We start from the raw sequence: 25,414 nt of genomic DNA on the forward strand, positions 1-25,414 counted from the left end.
ACACTATACTCCCTCGTGTATTTACTAATGTCCTTTCGAGACGTACATTATGTTTGTCACATTAAGTTATAGCAAATAAAAATAGAAAAAATAATAATTTGGTTACATTTATATATTAAATTATTAGGAAGTTAAAAGGAATCAAAACATTGCCCTCCTCCCTCCAAAACTGATTCATGCTATCGTGAATCGGTAGCATTCCACATAATTGTGCTTAAATTAACCAACAGCATAGATTGATCTGAAGTTTTTCAGGTAAAAATGTAGATGTTAACCAATATTGAATGTCTCAATCATAGACACCAATTTTCATACAGCTTGAAGAGCTTCCTCTAGTCTAGTGTTATATCTATTAATCAGTAGAGAACACTCTAGCTATAATTTTCCTCCAAATTCTCAGCATTCTTATTGTACATTAATCTGTTTACTTCATGAAAGCTAGAATTGAGAAGTTTAAAATATTGGTATATTTGACTTTTTAATAGTGGTCACTCTTGTAAGAATAAAGTGGTATCTCATTGTGGTTTTAATTTTCATTTCCCTGATGATTAGTGATGTTGGGGCATTTTTTTCATCTGTTTTCATTTTTTTATATGTTCTATATCTTCTTTTGAGAAATAGCTATTCATATTCATTGCCCCCTTTTATGATTTTTTTTCTTGCTGATTTGTTTGAATTCCTTGTAGATTCTGGCACACAGAGTGATATAATAGACTTTAGAGACTCATGAAGGAGGAGAGCTGGGGAGAAAATTACACATTAGGTACAACATGCACTACTCCGGTGACGGGTGCACTTAAACTGCAGAATTCACCACTATATAATTCATCCATGTAACAAAAAAACCACTTGTACCCCAAAAGCTACTGAAATAAAAATCAAAAATAAAATATTGATATATCCAATTTAAAAGGTTGCTGTGACACATTGCACTGTATCCGTAAAATTGACTAATGTTCTAAAATGTAAAATAAGGAAAAATGGCAAGAATACAAAAGTTTGACTCTCGTGCACTGAGCACCATCTCATTCATATGTAGAACAGTCCCTAGCATTTACCTTTGGGAAATATTAATGCAATCTCCATAGTAGAAGTGCAAGAGAGAATTTCACCACAATAGAGTAGTGCTACATATTTCAGAGCCAAGATTGAAAATTCAGAGTGAAATCACACTGTAAACAGAAACTCAGCAGCTTCTCATCGTGTGTGGAGCTTCATATATACAAAGAGATAAGAAATGCCACTCCAGATCTACTAGTTTCTGAATGCTGTATGTCCCTGAAAGTAAGACTGTGAACGTTATTGAAAGCTCTATAGGAGATTATGATACATGGCCTGAATTGAGGTTTTATACTCTTGGTTCTAGAACACAGATTCTAGACAAAATCCTGAGTGCATCGAATTAATACATCTTTATAGTTTTGTGTTCCACTAGCTTACAGTACTCATGAAGTTGTTTGTTTCATGATAGATCTGCTGCCTTCAATTTGGATTCATTAAGCCAGATACGAAGTGGTGTCCTGGTTATATTCTCATTGTCCAAACAACTTGCAATAGCAAGTTTCACCTAATGACCTCTGCATCATTTCACTTTTGAGAAGATCTTACTTCTCCAGGGTTTGAATTTGAGAAAATGCAATGCCTTCAATAAACCTATAAACTCAAAAATAGGTGAAAAAATCTTTTGTAAATCTGAAATAACTCTCAATAATCCTCTGCTTTAATGTTTTCTACTTCAATCCTAAAATTTATACTCAGCTCCTTTTTGACTCATATTTTAAATAGCTCTTTGAAAATCTTGGTTATCTTGTTTCCTTGACAACAGCAGATGAGAGGCAGTAATTTAAGGGGTGGGAAGAAAGGTTAGTTAGTTTAGAAAAACTAAGAGAAGAGGTGGAATTTGAAATGCAGAAGAATGATAGCCTCATTTTGAAGGATGAAGCAGAAAAAAATAACAAAAGGTAAACACCAACTCTAATAGTATACAGTATAATACCTATGCTCATAATGACTCCAAGTCAACAAGAAAAGGTTAAATTAACTTTACAATTGTCCATAAAGGAAGTCAGGAAATTAAACAATCATTCTGGAAAGAGCGTTCAAAAATAATCTTTTAAAGCCGTGGTTCTTAAAGGCAATATTTAGTGCAGCAAGCAGTTCTCATGTGTAGAAATGTTTATGCACTAATAAAATAGATTAATGAGATATTTTACTTAAATATTTGATACCTTAATAATAATCATTCTCTAATTCAATCACTTAGTTCTCCTTTCACATTTATTGAGCATTACTATGCGCCCAACTTTGAGTTCCATGCTGAGCTACGCCAAGGTAAACACAATCTCTTAAAGAAGTAAGATATTAACCAGAAAATACAAATGGAGTAACACTACTACTGTAGTAAGTGGCACCCGAGAGAGGTATATCGCATTCTGAGTATTTGATAAGGAATATCAGCTACATTAGGAGAGTAGAAAATAATTTGTTCAGAAACCTAGAAACTATGCACGATGATAGAAACGAAGGGGAAGATTTGGAAGAATGAGTAGGGAGAAGGGACAGAGAGGAGCATTTCGGCTAATCCAAGGACCTGTGGTCGGAGGGCACAGGATAACAAGGAAGAGACATCAGCAAAAGTTGAATTGCACACACATGCTACCAATAGGATACATGCTTCATAAGCAGATAGCAAAAATTCAAAGCACTAAATTGAGTGCTAGAGTACCCCCGGGAACTGAGCAGCCTTGAGATTTTCACCTTTTGTGATGAGAACACTCTAAATCTAAGTAAATGCAAATCTCGAACAGAAATCAGTTTTTAATCCAGTGAGTAAGAACCACATCCTAACAGTTTAGATCTAGAAATCAAATAGCCTAGATTATGTTGCCTACTGTATGACTCAAGCCCCTCAAACTCAAAATGTCTAAAATGGAATTGTCAATATACATCATACACACCTTCTGCTTTTCTTTCTTAGTAAATGGTACTGCCATTTGTCTAGTTTATTCAAGCCACAAGTGTAGCTATTGCTTTGTATAAGTCTCTGAGAAATGCATGGAATTATCCTATAATGGTAGTTTTTGTACATTGTTCCATAATCATCTCATTTGTAAAAGAAATGTTAATGAAAGTGCTGGCAAATGATAGTTAAAGGAATAGGTCAATATAATAATTTAAAAACCATAAAACAGTGATGTATCTCAGAGTCCCAACCTTATATCACAAGTTAACAATAAGAAAAAGTATTTATTTTTTATACATACTTCCATGTTCTTTACAGGTCATGGTTAAAGTGAAGGAGAGAAGCACAGTTTTTAAGATTAAAATAGTCTCATCTGAAAAATTAAATACTGCCTTTAATTTTTGCTTATACTTTCTAGAAAAAATATCTATAACCATCCTAGATTTCAAAATATTTTCTTCTTTTCCCTCCTACAAGAGAGAAATATTTGCAGTCTCCTGGCTCCTAGTGTGGTTGGATGAAACCCATTTTTTAACTGAGTGTTGTCTGTCTGTTAGCTTGCTGTAAGTCCGTGTTGGGTATATATCAGGGGCGTGTCCCTCTAGACTTGTGTTCAACACAGCGCAATGCTCTTATGGAAGCTTCTTACATTGGTCCTCCTTGGCGACTAAAATAGTTCTTGGGTCTCTTTTGACTCATTTTGGTCCCAGTTTAGAGGGCATAGTTGACAGATTTTACTCCCACTGTAGTGCCTCCTCTGGCAAGATGGGCAGACATACCCTCAGCAGTTTCTAGGTCCTGACCTGGCAATCCCTAGGGCTTGGGGAGGATGAGAAATCCCCTCAATATTGCTCAATATTGATAAACTAAGGCATCTTACTGTCTGTACATATTGTTACTCCCCATTTTCTGGGCCTTCTTTCCAAGAGTCTCCACTAGAGAACAAAAGCAAGTCCCAAATTGTCAGCGTTGTTATCACTTACCTGATTTATCTTCTGGTCTCTTAAGCATACTTCAAATCTAATTAAATCTCCCATATATAGATATAGATATAGATATATAGATATAGATATATAGATAGATAGATATATAGATATATATCTTTCTCTTTCCTGCTATAACCCAGAGCAAGAATGAGATGGGCTTTTGTCTTAGTGATACTTCCTCTCTGATTTATCCTCTTTATTTCCAACTGCAATACCACTGTGAAATGATATTGGACAACAGGACTAAGTTTCTCTACACTGCTGGAGAATTCCAGAAGTTCATTCTAAAGGCTTGACCTTCAATAAGTTAAAGGAAAAGAAAACAGAACCTAGAATACCTCTCAATACTTTGGCCTGGCTTGTAAAAATTCTGTCTTGCTGCCTAAGTCTGTTTTGCATGCCAGAAGTTGAAAACACATTTCTCTTATTCCTTGCATTTCTTCTGTAGCAGAATTCTATTTTAATTCTGATATAGTTTATATATTCGTCCCTGTCCAAAGCTCATGCTGAATTATAATCCCCAATGCTGGAGGTGGAGCCTGGTGGGAGGTGTTTGGCTCACGGGGGCAGATCCCGCATGGCTTGATGCTGTCTTGCAATAGTGAGTTCCCACAAGATCTAGTCATTTAAAAGTGTGCAGCACCTTCCTCCCTACTCTCTCTCTTGCTCCTGCCTTCACCACATTACATACCTGCTTCCCCTTTGCCTTTCACCATGACTGTAAGCTTCCTGGGGCCCTCACCAGAAGCTGATCAGATGCTGTGCCATGCTTGTCCAGCCTGAAGAACTGTGAGCCAATTAAAGCACTTTTGTTTGTAAATTACCCAGTTTCAGGTATTTCTTTATAGCAATGTTAAGAAGCGCTGAATACACATTGCCTCACCTCTGCTGCACTCCGGGGAGATGAATACTATTCCTGTCATTGCCTAATTGTTCTTACCTTGAATCCTTTTCCCTTTTATACAAACTATGTTTTCTGAGCACCTTTGCCAAGTTTGCCTAAGTTGAGGGAAATGGAAGCCCTGGTGGGAGAAGCCAGGGTAGTTCTCAATCTTTTTCCTTCCTTTGGGGGATGCTTTTCTTGGTTTCTCCTCCTCCCTTCTGCCTCTCCTCCCCGCATGGTTTTAGGTTTTGCTGGGCAAACTCTACTACAGGTTTAAGTCTTACCAGAAAACCCAGGCTTCTAGATTAAGATAACAACATCTCCAGTTTTTGTACTTGGAACTCTGGGTGGTAGAATCTGTTAATCTAATATTGCTTAACTCTTCCCTGTTTAACTTCTGTCTCCCTTGTATTAAATTTCCTAAAATTACCTATTGTCTTGTCTGGATCATGACTGACACAGATATCTGAGGTCAGATAGAAACAATGCCTTGTATTTGGAAAGGAACCAAGGGAAAGCATATTATTTTCCTCAAGATATTTACACTACAGTATTTTTTAATTAGTTAACAAGATGTTTTATTGCTAATTTTTCTCATAAATTTTTATATTTGCCTAGATATATAGTTCTCATTGTTCCCCAAAGACCATGCATTTCCTCAGGTTGAAGTCTTATAATTCATTTAGAGTCTTCACAGTTCTTAGAACATTCTTTGTGGTCCCTAATAGTTAGAGAGTTCCTACAAGATAACAAGACTTTTTTGAAAAATCACTCTTCAGTTTATGGATTTGGATAAAATGTGGTTTTGGTAATGGCCACAAATCCGTATCCCTATGGGTCTGTAGCAACTTCAATTCTTCCCTCCTCAGAAGAAAGAATTTGACTGAGGAGCATAATGCAGAAGGAGAGGCAAAGGCATGTTTTAGAGCTGGAGTGAAAGTTTTTCAAAAAACTTTAGAGCAGGAAGGAAAGGAAGGAAGGAAAGTACACTTGGAAGAAGGCCCAGAATGCAACTTGAAAGACAAATGCACAGTTTGACCTTTAGACTTGAGGGTTTTTTTTTTCTTTTTTTAAGACAAAGTCTCACTGTGTTGCCCAGGCTAGAGTGCAGTGGCGCAATCTCAGCTCACTGCAACCTCCACCTTCTGGCTTCAAGCAATTCTTGTGCCTCAGCCTCCTGCGTAGTTAGAATTACAGGTGACTACCACCATACCCAGCTAATTTTTGTATTTTTAGTAGAGACAGGGTTTTGCTGTGTTGACCAAGTTGGTCCTGAATGCCTGACCTCAGGTGATCTGCCTGCGTTGACCTCCCGAAGTGCTGGGATTATAAGCATGAGCCACTGTGCCAGCCTGACTTGAGGTTTTATATGTTGACATACTTCTAGGGTCTTGCATTATTTCTCTCAACTCCTGAAATCTTACTGGGAAGCTGCTGATCAGTTTCAGATGTTTTCTATATATTAGGAGACTGCCTTTCCCTTGTGCAGTCTGGGACCAATTATCACTTTACAGAGACAGTTAACAACCACCTGACCATCACCTGATGGTCACCCAACATTCCTGGTGTGTGGGGGGCAGGGGAGCCCTCTCCTACCCTGCTCGTACCAGACTAGCTACCTACTGTAACAGTTTGACTATAATTCCTGAAATATTATAACCTGTAGTTATATATAATATGCTGTCTAATCATTTGTATGCATTCTTCACAAACTTCCCATAACAATGTGGTGAATTTGTTCACATCTCCCTTTTATCCTTAGTCTTGGGTGGTTGCTTTCCCATGCTGGCTCTGGGTTTGGACAAAAGATTTGCTTTGGCCAATGTGTGGTAGCAAACCTAACAGAGTCTGAAGAACGTAATATAGACAATGGATAGTAAAGGCTTGTTGTCCTTTGGAGTGTACTTTCATAATGCTCAGAAATTCTACCACCATAAAAACAAGCCTTGACTATTCTTCTGAAGGATAAGACATCGTAGAGAGGGCCAGTCATCATAGCTGTCCCAACCAAGGACATTATAAAGCCAACATGATAGCTGCTGGGAGATGGATAAGTAAGTCCAGAGAAGATCAGCCTAGCCAGCTGCAGACCACAGGAACTATCCACCTAAGACCAGCCCAAATAGTCATGCTACAATCATGTGAAATAAATGGCTATTTGTTAAACCATTAAATTTTAGAAAAAAAATGTTACGTAGCAAAAGCTTATTATATACCCAAATATGACTTCTATGGTTATTTAATATTTTCTTTGGACCAGCTTTGCATTTTAATATTTATTTTTGTCCTTAGCACATTTTGAAAACATCATATTGGCTAGGGACAGTGACTCACACCTATAATCCCAACACTTTGGGAAGCCAAGGCGGGCAGGCAGATTGCCTGAGGTCAGGAGTTCAAGACCAGTCTGGCCAACATGGTGAAACCCCATCTCTATTAAGAATACAAAAATTAGGGCCGGGTGCGGTGGCTCACGCCTGTAATCCCAGCACTTCGGGAGGCCGAGGCGGGTGGATCATGAGGTCAAGAGATCGAGACCACCCTGGTCAACGTGATGAAACCCCATCTCTACTAAAAATATAAAAAATTAGCTGAGCATGGTGGCGCGTGCCTGTAATCCCAGCTACTCAGGAGTCTGAGGCAGGAGAATTGCCTGAACCCAGGAGGCGGAGGTTGCGGTGAGCCGAGATCGCGCCATTGCACTCCAGCCTGGGTAACAAGAGCGAAACTCCGTCTCGGGAAAAAAAAAAAAAAAAAAAAAAAGAATACAAAAATTAGCCAAGCATGGTGATGGGCACCTGTATCCCAGCTACTTGGGAGGCTCAGGGAGGAGAATCGTTTGAACCTGGCAGACAGAGGTTGCTGTGAGCCTAGATCACACCACCGCACTCCAGTCTGGGTGACATAGTGAGACTCCAATCTCAAAAAAAAAAAAAGAAAAGAAAAGAAAAGAAAACATTATATTTAGCCTATGCGAATAACTGCCTTTTCCCCCATCTCTAGTATATAAGTAGGGCAGAGAGAGGGGGCAAAAACAAAGACACACAGGGAAAAAAACCAAAGAAATGACCACTAAGCAGTAAAGTTGTAATATGCATCTGTACGGTGCACTTAAATGAAATTTTCCTATTTGAACAGAATTCAAAAAGCTATTGCACTGTGAGAAAGAAGGAGATAATTCTTCTCTTACACAATTAATGATGCTGTTTCTAGAAAACCATAGGATTGTTTTTCATCCTCTCATTACCAGAAAGACACAAACCAGAGGGAGTCCAAATAATTGAGAGGGCTTTGCAATCATTAACTTATTTGCTAAAGAGGCTAAATACGTATTGATTGTCTAAATGATAATGGAGAGAGAGAGAACAATAACAATCCATGGATGTTTGAAATGGATAAAAGCATCTATATCCTCCCTGCCATTAAAACTGAACTTGAGCTCTAAAGGTCATTTTGTGGGAGGATTTGGACAAGAAAGAGGAAAAATGTTCATGTCCATCTTATCTCAAATGTCAGGTCTGCACTAAAATAATTAGTAGTTAAAAGAGGTAGCAGATAAGAAGATAGAAATTCCTACCATAAAAGAAAATTTATAAACCAATATTATATAGATAGGTTATATATATGGGTTATATGACATATAAACTTAAATTATATAAACTATATGATACTTAATATTTGTATAATTATATATAAAATAGTGGTTTTTATATATTAATTTACATGAGATGCATAAAGTTATATAATTTACACTATACATAAAGTCTATAAAATGGGGAAAAATATTCACATTGTGGGGTAGTTTTTTAGGATTGAATGAATTAGCAATTTTCAAATTGCTGATAAAACAAAACTTTGTTTTCTCTCTAAAAACAACTAAAGGCGGCTCTTTCTTCACACTTCCCTAAGACATTGTCTGAAGACCTAAAAAGTCTATCTTCATTCACTTTTCTCTTTTAAATCCATGCTGCTAAAACTTTTCTCCTTTATGTTAATCAATTTCATATACAGAGAAATTGAGCGAAAGGTATCGAAGATAAGGAAAAATGTATACAACTTTACATGTATAGCGTAAATTAATACAAAGTGCATAGTAGGCACCCTCCATTGCTACTGCCAGTTTCACAACTGCTAGTGCAACCTTTACTCTCTTTCTCTTCCTCCACCTCTGTTACTACTATTTTTGCTGGAAGGTTTTCATTTCAATTTAAAGAATCCCTGAATAATAAACTTCCCGTCTTTATGAGATATGATTTTCTCCTTCAATTTTCATCTCACTTCCCTGTTCTCACAGGTGCAATTCATACAGATCCATTAATAATAGAATCTTGAGCTACAAATTATATTAAGTATCATACAGTTAAAACTCTCTTGGAATTTGTGTCTGCCGCTCTTTCTCTGTGTGACATTAGGTTAAGATATTTAATTTGGCCGTCTTAACTCTTTTGTCTATAAAATGAGGAAAAATATTTACATTGTGGGGTAGTTTTTTTTTTTAGGATTAAATGAATTAGTATTTTTGACATTGCTTATAAAACAAAACTTTGTTTTCTCTCTAAAAACAAATAAAGGAGGCTCCTTCTTCACGCTTCCCTAAGACATTGCCAGAAGACCTAAAAACTCTATCTTCATTCACTTTCCTCTTTTAAATCCATGCTGCTAAAACTTTTCTCTTTTAATTTATATTCTTTGCTGTTCTCTTCTAGAATTGCTGTTTTGGAAAATTATCTCATCACTTAAGTTCTTCTTGATTTCTTTTGATAAATGTGATAGCTTCATATTGAGTGTTTGCTTTATACACAGAATTGTATGAGGTTTCTAGGCAGGTTGATTATATGCTATTACTCTGGAAGTGTTTTCACCGTTTTTCAGTTATAATGGCAGACTGTGAATAAATCATATGATGTGCAGAATCAAATCACCAATAGTCACCTAATCATGAAATCAAGTGAAAAATTTAGGTTAGATTCTTGTTCCCTATACATTATTCTATCATGATTAGTTTTTTCTCCCTTCTGGCCATTCATTCTTTTCCATCTGTTTCTATTTATGATATCTTTTTAGTGGTCCTTGCTATTATGTCTTTCTTGCCATAGTTAGTTAGATCTTTGCTCTTCCCTCTCCATATCCGCTTCCTCACTGGCATCCAACTTCGATATCGTGAATACAGCACAGAAGTTAGTATCTGTCTTGCCAAAATCTGCTATCTGTAGCTTGGACTTTTTCTCTGTGTCACAGACACACCCTTGTTTTCATCTATTACTACCTAAGAGAGATGGCACAATACAATGGATCCAAGTATGTGCTCTGCAGCCACAATAAATGGATTTAAATCCTGTCCTATTTAAAGGTATAAGCCTAGACGATTTAACTATTCATTGTGTACTTCATTTTCCTTGCATACAAAATAGAAATAATAATCTGATCATGAATTCCTATCTCATTGTGCTTTGATAATGAAAAAAACTAAAATAAGTAATCTTTATACTTTCCTTTCTTCCTTTCCCCTTTCCAATTCGGTAAAGTAGCCATTAGCACACCCCAGTGAGTTAAGAAAGCAGCCTGGTGGTAGCTGGGACCTACATAAGGATAGCATTGGAGCAGAGGAGAAGAGAGCACAATGGGAGCAGAGCATGGTGGTGGCCCAGTGAGGTCGGAAAATTGATTACACACAGAGAAACTGAGTGAAAGGTATTGAGGATAAGGGAGAGCCAGACCTTGCACAAGAAAATGAAGTGCTAAAAAAAGCATATGAAAGCAGTTTGAACAGGCTTCAACTGGTCAAATCTGGAACAATTTGAACACTAAAATAAATCACAAAAATAATAGATTATAATTCATTAAATGAAATTTGAAATCCATGAGTACACATTAATATAAATTATTTAACAAATCAAGAAAAGAAAAAGCTTTCTCTTATAGTAGACAGATTATTAAATATATAGAAGGAATGATGGAATTAGAAAAGTCTCTACAGTATTTAAAAATTAACATAATGATAATTCTTTCAAGAAATAGCATGGCTACAAAAACTATTAGGTGAGTGTGGAAAGAAGAACAGGATTTACATATTCTCCGCTCACAAAATCCTTATTAGCTACAGAGGAAAGAAAAAGTAACTTTCTAGTCTAGAAACACAGAGGACATTATCACAGGCAAATCGAAGTCAATACTGATTGTAATGGGACAAACTGATGTCATTTGATCCCCAGAAGAATACAATGATAAATGTACAATGTCACTATGATATTCTGGCCAAAAATGAATTACATGGATTTTTCTCATCATGAGAAAATTTTAGAAAAATTCAAATGAAGGGATATTTTATAAAATAGGGCCCTGTAGTATCCACACATATGAAGTTCATGAAATGACCTGAAATATATATGATTCATATGTAGCTTTTATATGTGAACTGAACACTACATTCATTTCATTTTACTGGCTCTATACTAGACAGTGAAATAGCTATGTGTATATATATACATGCATATCATATATATTTAACTATTATATAGCTATATATGAATATATATGATTCATATATATTCATATATAAATATATATAGTCTTATATATATGAATATGCATATAGCATTACATATATATGTACATTCAATTCATGATCAAGCTTTACCCACTGCTCTGTCCTATCAAGTATTCATATATATTCATATATATGTAAATAGCTATATTAACATATATAGCTATACAATATAAATAGCTATATTTATATATAGCCATTTACATATATATGTACATATAGAGAGATACAATGAAGAACTGATTATCCACTTCATTTTACTGGCTCTATACTAGACAATGAAAGCTCATTTGTTGTTCCTCTAATACACCATGTGATTCCATGTTTCATAATTTTCCTTAAATTATTCTTCTTACTGGAATATCTTTCTCCTGCTTGTCTAGTTGAAAAAAATTTTCAATTCATCATTTCAGATAGTTTATTCATCATCTACCCTTTCACTCCACCACACAATCGCCTTTGTTGTTACACTGATCCTGTGTCTGTTCAGCAATCTTTCTCTTTCCTTAGATTTGAACTCCCTGAGGGCAGAAACCAGAATGTTTCATTTTATTTTCTCATCTAAAGAACACACCATGACATACATCATATGATTAATGCTCAATTATGCTTTATAATGAAATAATTAATGAATGCAGCTGTTTGTTGCATAGAGGCAATAAAATGCAGTATAAACAGTTCAGGCTATTGAGTAAAGAAAGCCCAGAATTAGACACCGTCTTCTCCACTTATAGCTGTGGATCCATTTGCAGGTTACACAATGTCTCAAAGCCTTGATTCCCTCATTTATACAATAGAAATAGTAAAACTTGCCAAATTGTACAATTTAGTTGTAAGTATGCAACTTACGTCAAATTTCTACCTTCTCTTGTGTTGTATAGTCCTGCCTTGGGAGACTATTATCAACTGTTGGTACCTTAGGATTTTCCCAACCGGCTCTCATCAATCTTAGCATACCCAGTGACAATACTGGGGAAAAAGATATCAGGTCCGATATCATACTACAATACATTTTTGAATGATAATTTAAAACACATTTAACATTAATTTTCTAGTTAACAAAGTTTTTTCCCTCTTCTAATGGGATCCTCATGAATTAAACTTTACTAAAATGTAGTTTACTGTAAAAAGAAATTATAATTTAACTTAATTTAATATTAAAATAATGTGAAATTTTAATGAAATATAAATTTCTTTTCTGAATCTAGGATGCTATGTTTTCAGTTTGATTTTGATTATTTTGTTAAGCACCATTTTACTTTATTTTGTTTTTGGTTGTTTTTTTTGGTTCCTTGTGATCTCCAACAATAATATTAATCTCTAAATTAACCAAATCATTGCCTATGCTAAACTCTAAGAAATATAAATGATAGTAAGCATTCTTAACTAAAGAGCAATTTGTTTGCAGAACTCTACTGTTGTAAATAAAAAGGCTATTATGTGTCAATCATGCAAGGTGATGTGTGGAGACAGAGTGTAGTTTTCTACAAAGTATGATGGTTAAAATAAAAGGTGCAATTTATGTGCAATCTTATGCATACACTCATTTCATTTAGTTTCACTGAAAAAACCGTCCCTCAAATATGCCGTCAGTTCTAACTTTAAATACGGTATTGCTGGAAGTAATATATAGAAATGTCATCATGCTTATCATGGTGACATTTTTAGCTATTATAAGTTAACGTCCACCTAAATTTTAAAGTGATAAATGTAATAATGTAAGAAAAAATAACACCATAACTTCATCAATCAACTTCTAAGTTGCCTTTGCAAACATTTGATACCAACAATATGTAAATTAATATAAAGGTTAATGTCCATAACCTATTCATAAATAAGATCAAGGTTGAACTTCACCACAAAAGAATGAGCTTTGCAATAAGAAAGAAATGTGATCTTTTAACACCATAAAAACCATAGGAGAAATTCTAGGCAATACCATTCAGGACATAGTAATAAGCAAGGCCTTCATAACTAAAACACCAAAAGCAATGGCAACAAAAGCCAAAATTGACAAATGGGATCTAATTAAACTTAAGAGCTTCTGCACAGCAAAAGAAACTATCATTAGAGTGAAACGGCAACCAACAGAATGGGAAAAAAATCTTTGCAATCTACCCATCTGACAAAGGGCTAATATCCAGAATCTACAAAGAATTTGAAGAAATTTACAAGAAAAAAACAACCCCATCAAAAAGTGGGCAAAGGATATGAACAGACACCTTTCGAAAGAAGACATTTATGCATCCACCAAACATATGAAAAAAGCTCATCATCAGTGGTCATTAGAGATATACAAATCAAAACCACATTGAGATACCATCTCTTGCCAGTTAGAATGGTGATCATTAAAAAATCTGGAAACAACAGATACTGGAGAAGACGTGGAGAAATAGGAAAATATTTACACTGTTGGTGGGAGTGTAAATTAGTTCAACCATTGTGGAAGACAGTGTGGCGATTCCTCAAGGATCTACAACTAGAAATACCATTTGACCCAACAATCCCATTACTGGGTATATACCCATAGGATTATAAATCATTCTGTTATAAAGACACATGCACACGTATGTTTATTGAGGCACTATTCACAATAGCAAAGACTTGAAACCAACCCAAATGCCCATCAATGATAGACTGGATAAAGAAAATTTGGCACATATACACTGTGGAATACTATGCAGCCATAAAAAAGGATGAGTTCACATCCTTTTCAGGGACATGGATGAAGCTGGAAACCATCATTCTCAGCAAACTGACACAAGAACAAAAACCAAACACCACGTGTTCTCGCTCATAAGTGGGTGTCGAACAATAAGAACACATGGACACAGGGAGGGGAACATCACACACTGGAGCCTGGAGAGTGAGGGGCTAGGGAAGGGATAGCAGGGAGCAGGAGGATAAGGGAGGGATAGTATTAGGAGAAATACCAAATGTAGATGACAGGGTGATGGATGCAGCAAACCACAATGGCACATGTATACCTATGTAACAAATCTGCACATTCTGCACATGTACCCCAGAAATTAAAGTATTAAAAAAAAAAAGAAATGTGGTCTTAAGACTGACCCTATGAGTGATGGTTTTTGCATCATGGTAGTTAAGTATGGAAGACTCTGGAGCGAAATTGTTTACATGTGAATACTGGTTGTACAACTTAAGTGTGTGACCTGGATCCAATTACTTACTCTCTCTCACTCTCAGTTTCTTCGATGATAATAGTACCTGTCTCAAAGTGTTGCAATGAATACACACATAGAAGAGTGTCTGGCACATAGTTAGCATTCAGTAAGTCTTAGCTATTAGTAGTGATTGACACCTAACTGAACTGTAGAATCTCAGCAAATTCATTTAATCTTTCTTAGTGTTCACTTTTTCTTCTTTGTATAATGTAGGTAACAACTTTTCAGTTTGTATGAGGATTAAATGAGAGTATGTATTTATATATCTAGAACATAATAGCGAATACACATAGGTGCTATTAGAATTAGCATTAGTACTTGAAAGGTTTGCACATATCTTAAACCATGTCTTACTCATTCCAGGGCATCACCCTTGGCTGTGAAAATCAACACAGAAGTTTATAAACAAGATTGTGGAGTGGCAGAATGCCAAGCAAGATCATTTAGTTAATATAAGGGCAAAACCCATAAATCTAGACCAGATGGGACAGTGATAGAAATCAACTGAGGAAAAGCTACCTTAGTTTACAGAAGCTTCCTCCTCTGCTCTTGTACAAGTAGGAAATAGCCCAGTATTTTCCCTTGGCCTTACGGTCAGTTTTACTATTACATTCGTTTGCTCGTGAATTCGACAGTTATTGAATGCACCCTGTATGTCAAACACTATGCTGGATCCTGGAGTTGCGGTGGTAAGGGAGCTGGACACAGCTCAAGTCTGTGTGGAGCTTAGAGACTGCTCAACACAACAGCTCATCACAGTTGCCACATATGGACATTTTTTTTCCTAAATTTGCATATATTTATTAAAAAATAAGTAGAAGAAATGTAATATTAACAACATCTAACAACTGTTGAGTATATCTTATGTGTCAAAAATTATCACAAATATTTTACTTGCATTACTCCTAATCCTTCCAAAAATCCCATAAAGGGGTCACTACGATTACCCCTCTTTACAGTTGAAGCATTTGGAGGACAGACACTAAATCATTTGTTCAAGATAATGCAGCTGATATCGGAAGGTAGGATCCTAAGCCAGGTCTTTGGGCTCTCAAATCAGTGTTCTTAACAGCAATTCTTTTATTCATTATGAATTTTGAAAAAGCTTTGTAATTTCAATGTTTATAAGGAAGGAGGAAAGAAAGAGCTTGTACATTTTAGTCAAGCAGAAAAATGCAGATGAATTGATAAACATCCACCAAAAAAAAAAAAAATAGAAAACTGAAAAAAACGTTTTACTTGCTTGCACATGTTGCCAGATTATGCTGGATGTCGTGAGAGATGAAGGTGGGGAATGTGTGAGTATTGATGAAAATATTTCCGTATTGGTGATTTGTCTGCAATCTAAAACTTATAACAGCTTTAGATATATTTCTAAAAATTATGTAGAACTTGAACTGTTACTAATAAAATGTAATTTTTATTTTAAATAAGCTCAGAATTAAAATTATTTATCAGTTTAAGAACATTTGTATAAGTTTTATTTTCTATACATGTTAATATCAAAATATACATTGCATTTTTGAGGTTGGAGACATATTTGCCTTTTGTGTTTGTTTCCTTGCTGCAGCTGCTGAATGAACTCAAAATAACTAGGGCCTGTCATTAAAATTTTTTAAAGATAAGCTTAGGTTATTTAAAAATGTTTATCTAGGCTGGGTGCAGTGGCTTACGCCTGTAATCCCAGCACTCATGGAGGCAGAGGCAGGTGGATCATCTGAGGTCAGGAGTTCAAGACCAGCCTGGCCAACATGGTGAAACCCATCTCTACAGAAAAATACAAAACATTAGCCAGGTGTGGTGGCAGGCAACTGTAATCCCAGCTACTCAGGAGGCTGAGGCAGGAGAATCGCTTGACCCTGCTAGGTGGAGGTTAGCAGATCCTCCGCCTAGCTGAGGAACTGCACTCCAGACTGGGTGGCAGAGTGATACTCCATCTCAAAAAAAAAAGTTCATCTAATAAAACACACGATTTAAATATTACAGTAATATCAAAAAACACCTTATATTCATACAATGTATACACTTTACACAGCATTTAATTTGCATTGTCTGTAGTTTTAAAACTTGAGCTAGAGTAGCAAATTAATTTAAAAAGTTTCCTCCTCCCTACCCACATTCCCAATCATAAGCTTGGATGGAATGAGATCCTTGTTATTTTATAGTGTTCAGCAGCTAATATTTTAGGTTGGAAATAGAGCTTCAAAAAGACCTCTGTGTCACTGATAAAACTAAAGACGATAGAGACCTGTGTTCCATGTTTTATTTGTGGTAATGTTATTTAATAGCTTCTATTCATCATTTTTTTCCTTATAACATCCCAAAGCTTCTTTCCAACATATATTAGACTATGTCAAGAATGTGGAAGGTGAGATGAGATAAAACACATGCCAACTGTCACCAGTTTGGACCACCACCAACCAGGCAGTCAAACAGCACCTCAATGTTTATAGAGAGTATCATTAGTCATGAAGTAATCTTGTATGATAAATTATTCCCTGTGGGACCTTTTAAAACACATACCCCTGCTAGCGTGAGCAAGGCACCTGCTTTGACAATATAAGGAAACACCAAGTTGAAAAATAGCTGAGAAGAAGTAGGGAAGCATTTGAGAGAAAACAGAGGTAGAGTAATAAGCTTCTTATATTTTGAAAAATAGGCCTTCAGCCTTTGCTTCTTGCTTTTCCTACTCCGTCATATTAGAATCAAATCTGTAGCAAATTTTGATTAAAGATGATTGGTGATTTTTTTCTGTTTGTTTTTGCTGTTCTCAATTCAGAAAACACAAATTTTTTCATAAAACTTTTAGCAACACCTTTGAGTAATCAGGTAGGAAAAGAAAGTTGTTATGGAATTATCACTTGTCTACCTAGTTCATTGCTATACATATCTGAGTTTAAGTATATTTGTACGGAAAATCATACATTAACACATGAACATATGAATATTTATACGCATGTGTTGTGGGCAACTGATGAGGAGACTGATTTCAATCATAGTTTAATTTCATACAGTAAGAACAAAATGATTTCTAGTATTTTTATAGCCTTGGTTTGGAATTATCATTCCATTTTCTAAGGTTGATGAAGAACTACAAGTTTTTATAAAGAATGGACCATATTAATTCCCTACCAAATATTCAGAAAAATGAAGTATGTGTGGTTTCCTTAATCGTGACACATATCTAGAGAGAAATAATGTTTTGAGTTGGTGAAGTGTATACTATTCCAACAGTATTTCTAATATCTTCTTTTTTATACAGTTTTAACAGACAATTTACATGTCCCACAATTCACCCATTTTAAAGTGTACAATTGCATGGTTTTTAGCATGTTCACAGAGTTGTGCAACCACAAACATAATCAATTTTATTGCATTTTCATCACCTTAGAAGGAAACTCCATAACCATTAGCAATCATTCTCAATTTCTCTTCCCATCCTCACCTATCCTCTTTCCAGACCTCCTGGCCCCAAGCAATCACTTATCTGCTTTCTGTTTCTATTTATTTGCCTATTCTGGACTTTTTCTCTCTCCTACCTAACTGTAATTATATATCCTTTGACTGACATATTCCCATTCCCTCCCCCTAACCTTCCAAGCTTTCTGATAACAGCCATTCTACTCTGTCTATAAGATCAGTTTCTTTAGAGTCTACATGTAGGTAAGATCATGTGATACTTATCTTTCTACGCCTGGCTTTTTTTACTTAACAGAACGTTCTTCAGGTTTATCTATGTTGCAAATGTTGACAGGATTTTATTCTTTTTTATGGCTGAATAGAATTTCATTTTGTATATATAACACATTTTCTTTATCTGCTGCCCATTGATTAATACCTAGGTTGTTTCTGTTTCTCAGCTATTATGAATACTGCTGCAGTAAACACGGGAGAGCAGAGATCTCTTTGACATAGTGACTTTATTTCCTTTGGATATATATGCAGCAGTGGGATTTCAGAGTCATATGGTACTTCTATTTTTAATATTATAAGGAACCAGCATACCCTTTTCCATAATGGCTGTACTAACTTACTTTCCTACCAACAACATACAAGGGTTCCCTTTTCGCCATATCCTTGCCAGCATTTGTTATCTTTTTAATAGTAGCCATTTTGGCAGATGTGAGGTGACACTTTATTGTGCTTTTGCCTTGCATTCCCTGATAATTAGTGTTGTAAAGTATGTTTTCATATACCTGTTGGACACTTGTACATCTTTTGCGAAATGTGTATTCAGACCTTTTGCACATTTTAATAGGGCTAATTTCTTGCTATTAAGAGTTTGTGCTCCCTATATATTGTAAATATTAACCCCTTATCAGATGTATACTTCGCAAATATTTTCTCCCATTCTGCAGATTGTCTCCTCACTCTGTCAATTATTTTGTTTGTTATGTAAAAGCTTTTAGTATAATGTAATTCCATTTGCCTACTTTTCCTTCTGTTCCTTTTGCCTTGGAGGTCATATTTAAAAAACTGTTGCCCAGACCAATGTAATGAAGATGGGCATGTGTTTTTCTAGTGGTTTCATAGTTTTGGGTCATACGCTAAAGTTTGTGATTCATCTTCAGTTTTGATATACACATATGGTGAGAGATAGGGTTTAATTTCATTCTTCTGCATGTGATATCCAGTTTTCCCAACATCACCTATTGAACAAACTGTCCTTTCCCCATTGTATATTCCTGGCATCTTTGTCAAAAATCAGTTGGCTGTTAAATGTGTAGTTTTATTTCTGGGATCTCTATTCTATCCACTTGTCTGTCTTTTTTTTTTAATGCCAGTATTATGCTGTTTCAGTTACTATAGCTTTGAAGTATAGTTAAATATCAGCAAATGTGATTCTTCCAGGTTGTTCTTTTTGCTCAAGATTGCTTCGATTATCTGGGATCTTTTATGGTTCCATATAAATTTTAGAAATTTTTTTCTATTTCTATGAAAAATGCCATTTGTATTTTGATAGAGATTGCACTGAATCTGTAGATCACTTTGGGTAATATAGACATTATAACAATATTTATTCTTCAAATCCATGAACATGGGACATATTTTCATTTATTTGTTTCTTATTCAGTTTATTTAATGGATGTTTTATAGTTTTCAGTGTAAAAACTTTTCACTTCCTTTGTTAAATTTATTCTTAAGTATTTTAAATTTTTGTAGCTCTTGTGAATGGGATTGTTTTCTTGACTTATTTTTCAGATCGTTTGCTATTGGTGTATGGAAAAACTGCTAATTTTTTTATGTTTATTTTGTATCCTGTAACTTTACTGAATTCCTTTAATAGCTATAAGAGATTTTTTGGTGAAGTCTGTAGAATTATTTTAGTATAACATTACATAATATAGAAAAAGGAACAGTTTGACTTCTTTGCCTTTTGACAGTTTGACTATAATGTGTCATTGAGAATAACTTTTTGATTTGTGTCTATTTGGGGAACTATAAAATTCCTATGTCTAGATGTCTAAATCTCTTGCTAGAGTTGAAAAATTTTCAGCTATTATTTCATTAAATAGGTTTGTTATCCCTGTTGTTTTCTCTTAACGTTCTGGGAAACCGACAATACAAATATTTGGTCACATTATGGTGTCACATAGGCTTTGTCCATTCTTTTTTATTCTTTTCTCTTTATTTTTGTCTGACTGGCTTATTTAAAAAGGCCTATCCTAAAGTTCTAAAATCCCTTCTTCTGCTTGATCTAGCCTGTGGTGAAAGCTTTCTAAAGTATTTTGTATTTCCTTCAATAATTATTTCAGTTCTAGAATTTTTATTTGATTCTTTTTTATGATATCTATCTCTTTGGTTTTCATTTATATCATGAATTGTTTTACTAATTTTTTGTATTATTTATCTTAGTTTTCTTGTATCTCATTGAGCTTTTTAATGTTATTATTTTAAATTCTGTATTTGGGATTCAATACATTTTTTTCATTAGAATCTGTTGATGAAGAATTATTGTTTTGCTTTGAAGGTGTCCTATTTCCTTGCTTCTTTATACTTCTTATGTCCTGACATTGATATCTGTGCATCTGGTATAACAGTCACTTCTTCCAATTTTCTGAATTTGCTTTTGTAGGGGAGGATTTTTCCTGAAGATGTGCCTGTAGTGCTGGCTGGATAGGGCACTCTGGCTTTGATTCAAGGTATGTGCAGTGGTGTAGTCTCCATGTGATTTTTCCAAAGGTGTCAGTGGTGTCTGAGATTTCCTCAGTGGCTTAGGGTGTGGCTCTTAGTGGAGGCTGTGGTGAAGCTTTGCTGGTGATTGGGACAATAGGTGGGCCTGTCCTCAAACTCCCATAGTGTCAGTGGTAGGCCTAGTGTGCTTATCCTTGGGCCCTAGGGCAGCATATAATGTCACCGGTGTTAGCAGTTCCAGGTGGGCTAATAATTCTTGGGCCCCTAAGCAGCTTGCTCAGGTTCCAGCAGTGGCAGCAGTGGGCCACGTGGATGGGCAGGTTCTTGAGCCCCTGGGCAGTGGGCATGGTGTGGGTGGTGGCAATATCAGTGACAGAACAATCCTCTGGCTCCTAAGCAGTTGGCACTGGTGTTGGTGGTGGCTGTGATGAGCTGGATGGGTCAGATCCCAGGCCTGCTGGTGGCACATTTAGGTGGGTGCTAGCTGTGGTGGTAGCAGAAGATTGGGTGGGCCCATTCTCAGGCCCCCAGAAGGAGTGCTCAGGTGCTAACCATGGGGGCAAGGCAATCCCCCATTCCTTAGACATCATACTCAGATGTGAGTGTGTTGAGCCAGACAGTGTAGGCCTGTCCTCAGGCCTCCCAGTGGCACATGAAGGTTCCAGCTGTGGTAGAGAGAGTCAGAGTGGTCTCTAGGTTCCCAGCAGAATGCTCTGATGGAGGTGTTAGCAGCTGCACAGTGACCTTGTTCCAGTATCAGGAGCGATAAACAGGCAGCTGGGGAGCCCATGCTTTGGCCCCAGGTGGTGTCTATAAGCAGGGTAGTCTTTCTTCAAGGCACTTCTAAATGCATGACAGCCCTGCTATTAGGAACAGCAGGTCACTGCCAATGGCTTATGCTTTGCTTTTGACAGCAGCAGCCAGAAGCAGTGTCCAGCTGCATACAGGGGATTCCAATGTGGCCCTAAGGGCGAAGTGGGCAAAATGCAGTCTGGTGGGGGCTGGGCTCTCAAAATGGCACCTTGCTGTAGCTGCTTAGGACTCAATGGATATGTAGGACCCAGCGTGAGCAACCTCTCTGGAGCAATGCCATCACATGATCTCCAGATGCCTCCCTATGTTAGTCTTGGGGCCCACATGGTGGAGGGGCTGTCCCATAGTTAGAATTGTAGGAGTCTACAGCAGATATGTGGACCTCTGGTGATCATTCAGTGACCCTTTTCCTGAACTGGGGAACCTCTGCAGGTTCCCAATGGATCTCTTTCATAGAGGCTGCCACCCACCTTCCCTCTTCTTCCTGGCCTTAAGTCTTTCCCATTGCTTATCTATTGGATCCCAGAGTTCTCTTTTAGGTAATTTATTCAAAGTTTGATAGACTACTCACTATTTTAGTTCTTCTTTGTGGAGGATGTGACTACCTCTAGTCAGCCTTCTTGAATCAGTAAAAGAAAAATAATTCTCAGGACCCCAAAATCACTAAGCCAAAGGGAAAAGTCAAGCTGGAAACTGCATCGGGCAAATGTGCCTCCCATTTTATTCCTAAATAAGATAGCTACAAAGATTAAAAGGAAAGCTACATCTCTTCCTCACAATTTGCCCATAAGGAAATTCCTTGTGGACCTCAAGAACTTCACCCTAAAGCAGTTCTGTTATCTTCATCCTGGCAATCTTAACTGATAGCTTATCTTCACAAGTAGGGGATAAAGGATAGACAGAACCTAAAGTCATCCTCTGCTCACCTAAGACAAATGCATATCTGCTTGCTTCCTCTGCCCTATTGTTTACGTAAAAAATGAAGATTCACTGAGTTGGACTAAGGCATAAGAAAGTATTCCTCTAACACCACTCACGCATAAATTGTGTATTCAGTGAAAGTCTCTAATCAAAGACTCAAAAGAATGCAACCTTTTGTCTCTTATCTTCCTATGATCTGGAAACCTGAGTTTTCCTGCCTTCTCTATCAAACAAATGTGTACATCTTACAAGCATTGATTGATGTCTCATGTCTCCCTAAAATGTATAAAACCACACAGTGCCCCGACCACCTTGGGCACATGTCTTCAGGACCTCCTGAGGCTGTGGCATGGGTACAATTTAGAAATAAACTTTCTAAATTGCTTGAGACCTGTCTCAGATACTTTTGAGTTCACAAAGCCATAAGCAGCAATTTCCCCTCTACATTCTGGGCTTTCCATCATGTTAAATAGATATGTTAATCATTCTTTCTATACTTAACCTCACAGGATTCACGGGACACTTAGACATGTAATGTGTTGTTGAAAGATGTTGAAATGAAAGAAAGTGGTTGGACAGACTACAGTTCTGTATCTTCCTATGCAGATGTTTAGAGACAATCATGGTTGACCAAGATTTGAGATGGTCTCTTATTTCTTGTTATACTTTGTGCTGACCAACTATTCTGTTTATTGGTACCTGTTTCTGCAGAACTGGAGCCACGTGGCACTCCACGCACCTCGCTTTGAATCCATTGTAACTGTGAGCCCTGGATGCATGGTAAGCCTATGCTTGTATTCTGTATTTAAAACTAAAAGATAACCTTGACATTTCATAAAGTCAATTTCATTCATTAGGCAAATTGCCACATTTGAGAATAAGCAAATTAAGCATTTTTATCTGTCTTTTGGCTTCTCTGAGTAGTGTAATCACCATGGATTGTGTCACAGACCAGATTCAAAGCCTCATAATTGTATGTCAGTGGGCGATATGATGCTGAGCATTCTCCTGGGGCTCTTAACCAGACCCCCTCAGTTGCCCACTCTCCTGGGATATACTGTGACTTTTGATACACAATAAAGATCATTTGGAAGCATTGTTCTTTCAAGCCTCTTAGACCTTATTCAATTTGGAGGATCTTGCTGTCCCCATCTTAAGCTGAAGTAATAATAATACACAGCAAAAGTGCCTATTGTTTGTGGGAACTGTGTGGCAAAGAAACACTCTGCCTGTGGACTCCTTCCAGGAAACTCAAATTTGTACTATTAATCCTTGTTGTAGATTGCTACCATCTATGGAAATTGCTATGGTGCAAAATGCAGAAATACATTTCCTTTGTTAGAAACCTAATTGATTCATTTAGAGCTTTCTTTTGTTCATCTACCAAGCCACAGCTACTAAATATTGCATATGATAGCCATAGATACAGTTATTATTAACATGACAATTATCATGGAAGGGGTTTTCAGCCCACATTCATACATATTTTTCTTTTAATATAAAATGGCCCATACTTTTGAAAAATTTTCTTGCAACTTAAAGTTTATCTTTAAAGGCAAAGCATTCCAAGAGAAGAATAGGACAACTCTTTCTCCACTATATAAAAATATGTGTATGCATTTGTGTTTGTTTGTAAACACACACACGTGTGTGTATATATACATAATAATTAAATTTCTTATTGTGTTATGAATTATATTTTGTGAAAATTGAAACAACCTATTCCTGATAAATACCTCTTTCTAAATTGATGCATATTTTCAAACAGCAGAAAACTATTTTAATTATCGTAATTCAGTATAGCAATAAGGCAAACTAAAAAATCCTCTCCTCCCCCTTAAATGTGATGTTTGTAGTAGTGATTATAAGAATTCTTGTGAATAACAAATCTATGAATTTATTGATTCCTTACTACGTGCTAAGCACTCTGCTTGTACATCTACTTCTTACTTTTCCCAACAGCCCCATGAGTCAAGCACCATTACTTGCCCCATCATAGAGAAGATGAAATGAGCTTGTGTTCCATCATCTTGAATCTCGAAGCTCTCATTCTAGAATCTGAGTCCTCTATCACTACATTTTACTCTCTTTCTTGCAACACAATAAACTTGATATTTGTCACATTCAATAAGCTAACTACATAATTAATTAAGGAAAAATTCAATGTATTCAACCAGTCCATAGTCTTTTATTTGACTTTTGGTTCTTCCAAAAAACTGGGGCTGTCCCCAGGTGGCACAAAACCTGGAGAGTCATTCTGGATAATTTCTCAGCTGTATGTTTTTTGAAATATTCATTTCATGTCTCAGATTTGCTATACCTGAATGATGAGGCTAGATCCGAGAATGCATAATGTACTTTCCAACTCTGGTATTTATGATTTTTATTAAGTTCTCAGCATTCATTGAAATACAAGGGATTTGAGATAATCCATTACAGTACTTGAAATCATTGCTTGATAGGTGTTAATAACTCAAAACTATATTCATTCTTAATCCAACATTTATTGAAAAGCTGCTAATGTTAAATATCACTAATATGACCTATAAACAGTCTATTTTCTACATGACAGAAAAAAACTCTTAAATGCTGATATTTCTTATACTAAAGTGGCAGTTTTGTTCTTTTATTCAACTTTTGTGTCTGGATCTCTGTGATTCCTAGTGAAGTAAATCTGTTTTCCTAGGGTTCAGCACTACTGCCATGGACTTTTACTCATATATGCCTTATTAGGATGACAGTGTTGTCTCATACAGCATCCTTTTGGCAATGCTAGGATACTCCCTGTCTCAAATGTCACACCTAAATTTCCAATAACAGGAGGTAGAAATCTGGATATTTTTTCCCTCCATTGGGTGTCTGTTGACATTTTATCATATTTCTTACAAATGTAACTAAGGTTGGTGCCTAAAACATGCATGTTTTATATGAAACGTACAAACCAATATGGATATCATTTTCTACTTCTAAAATACAAAATGTCAA

The sequence above is a fragment of the Aotus nancymaae genome, unplaced genomic scaffold (assembly GCF_030222135.1).
Source record: "Aotus nancymaae isolate 86718 unplaced genomic scaffold, 86718_ANA_hifiasm-v0.15.2.pri h1tg000014l, whole genome shotgun sequence".
NCBI lineage: Eukaryota > Metazoa > Chordata > Mammalia > Primates > Aotidae > Aotus > Aotus nancymaae.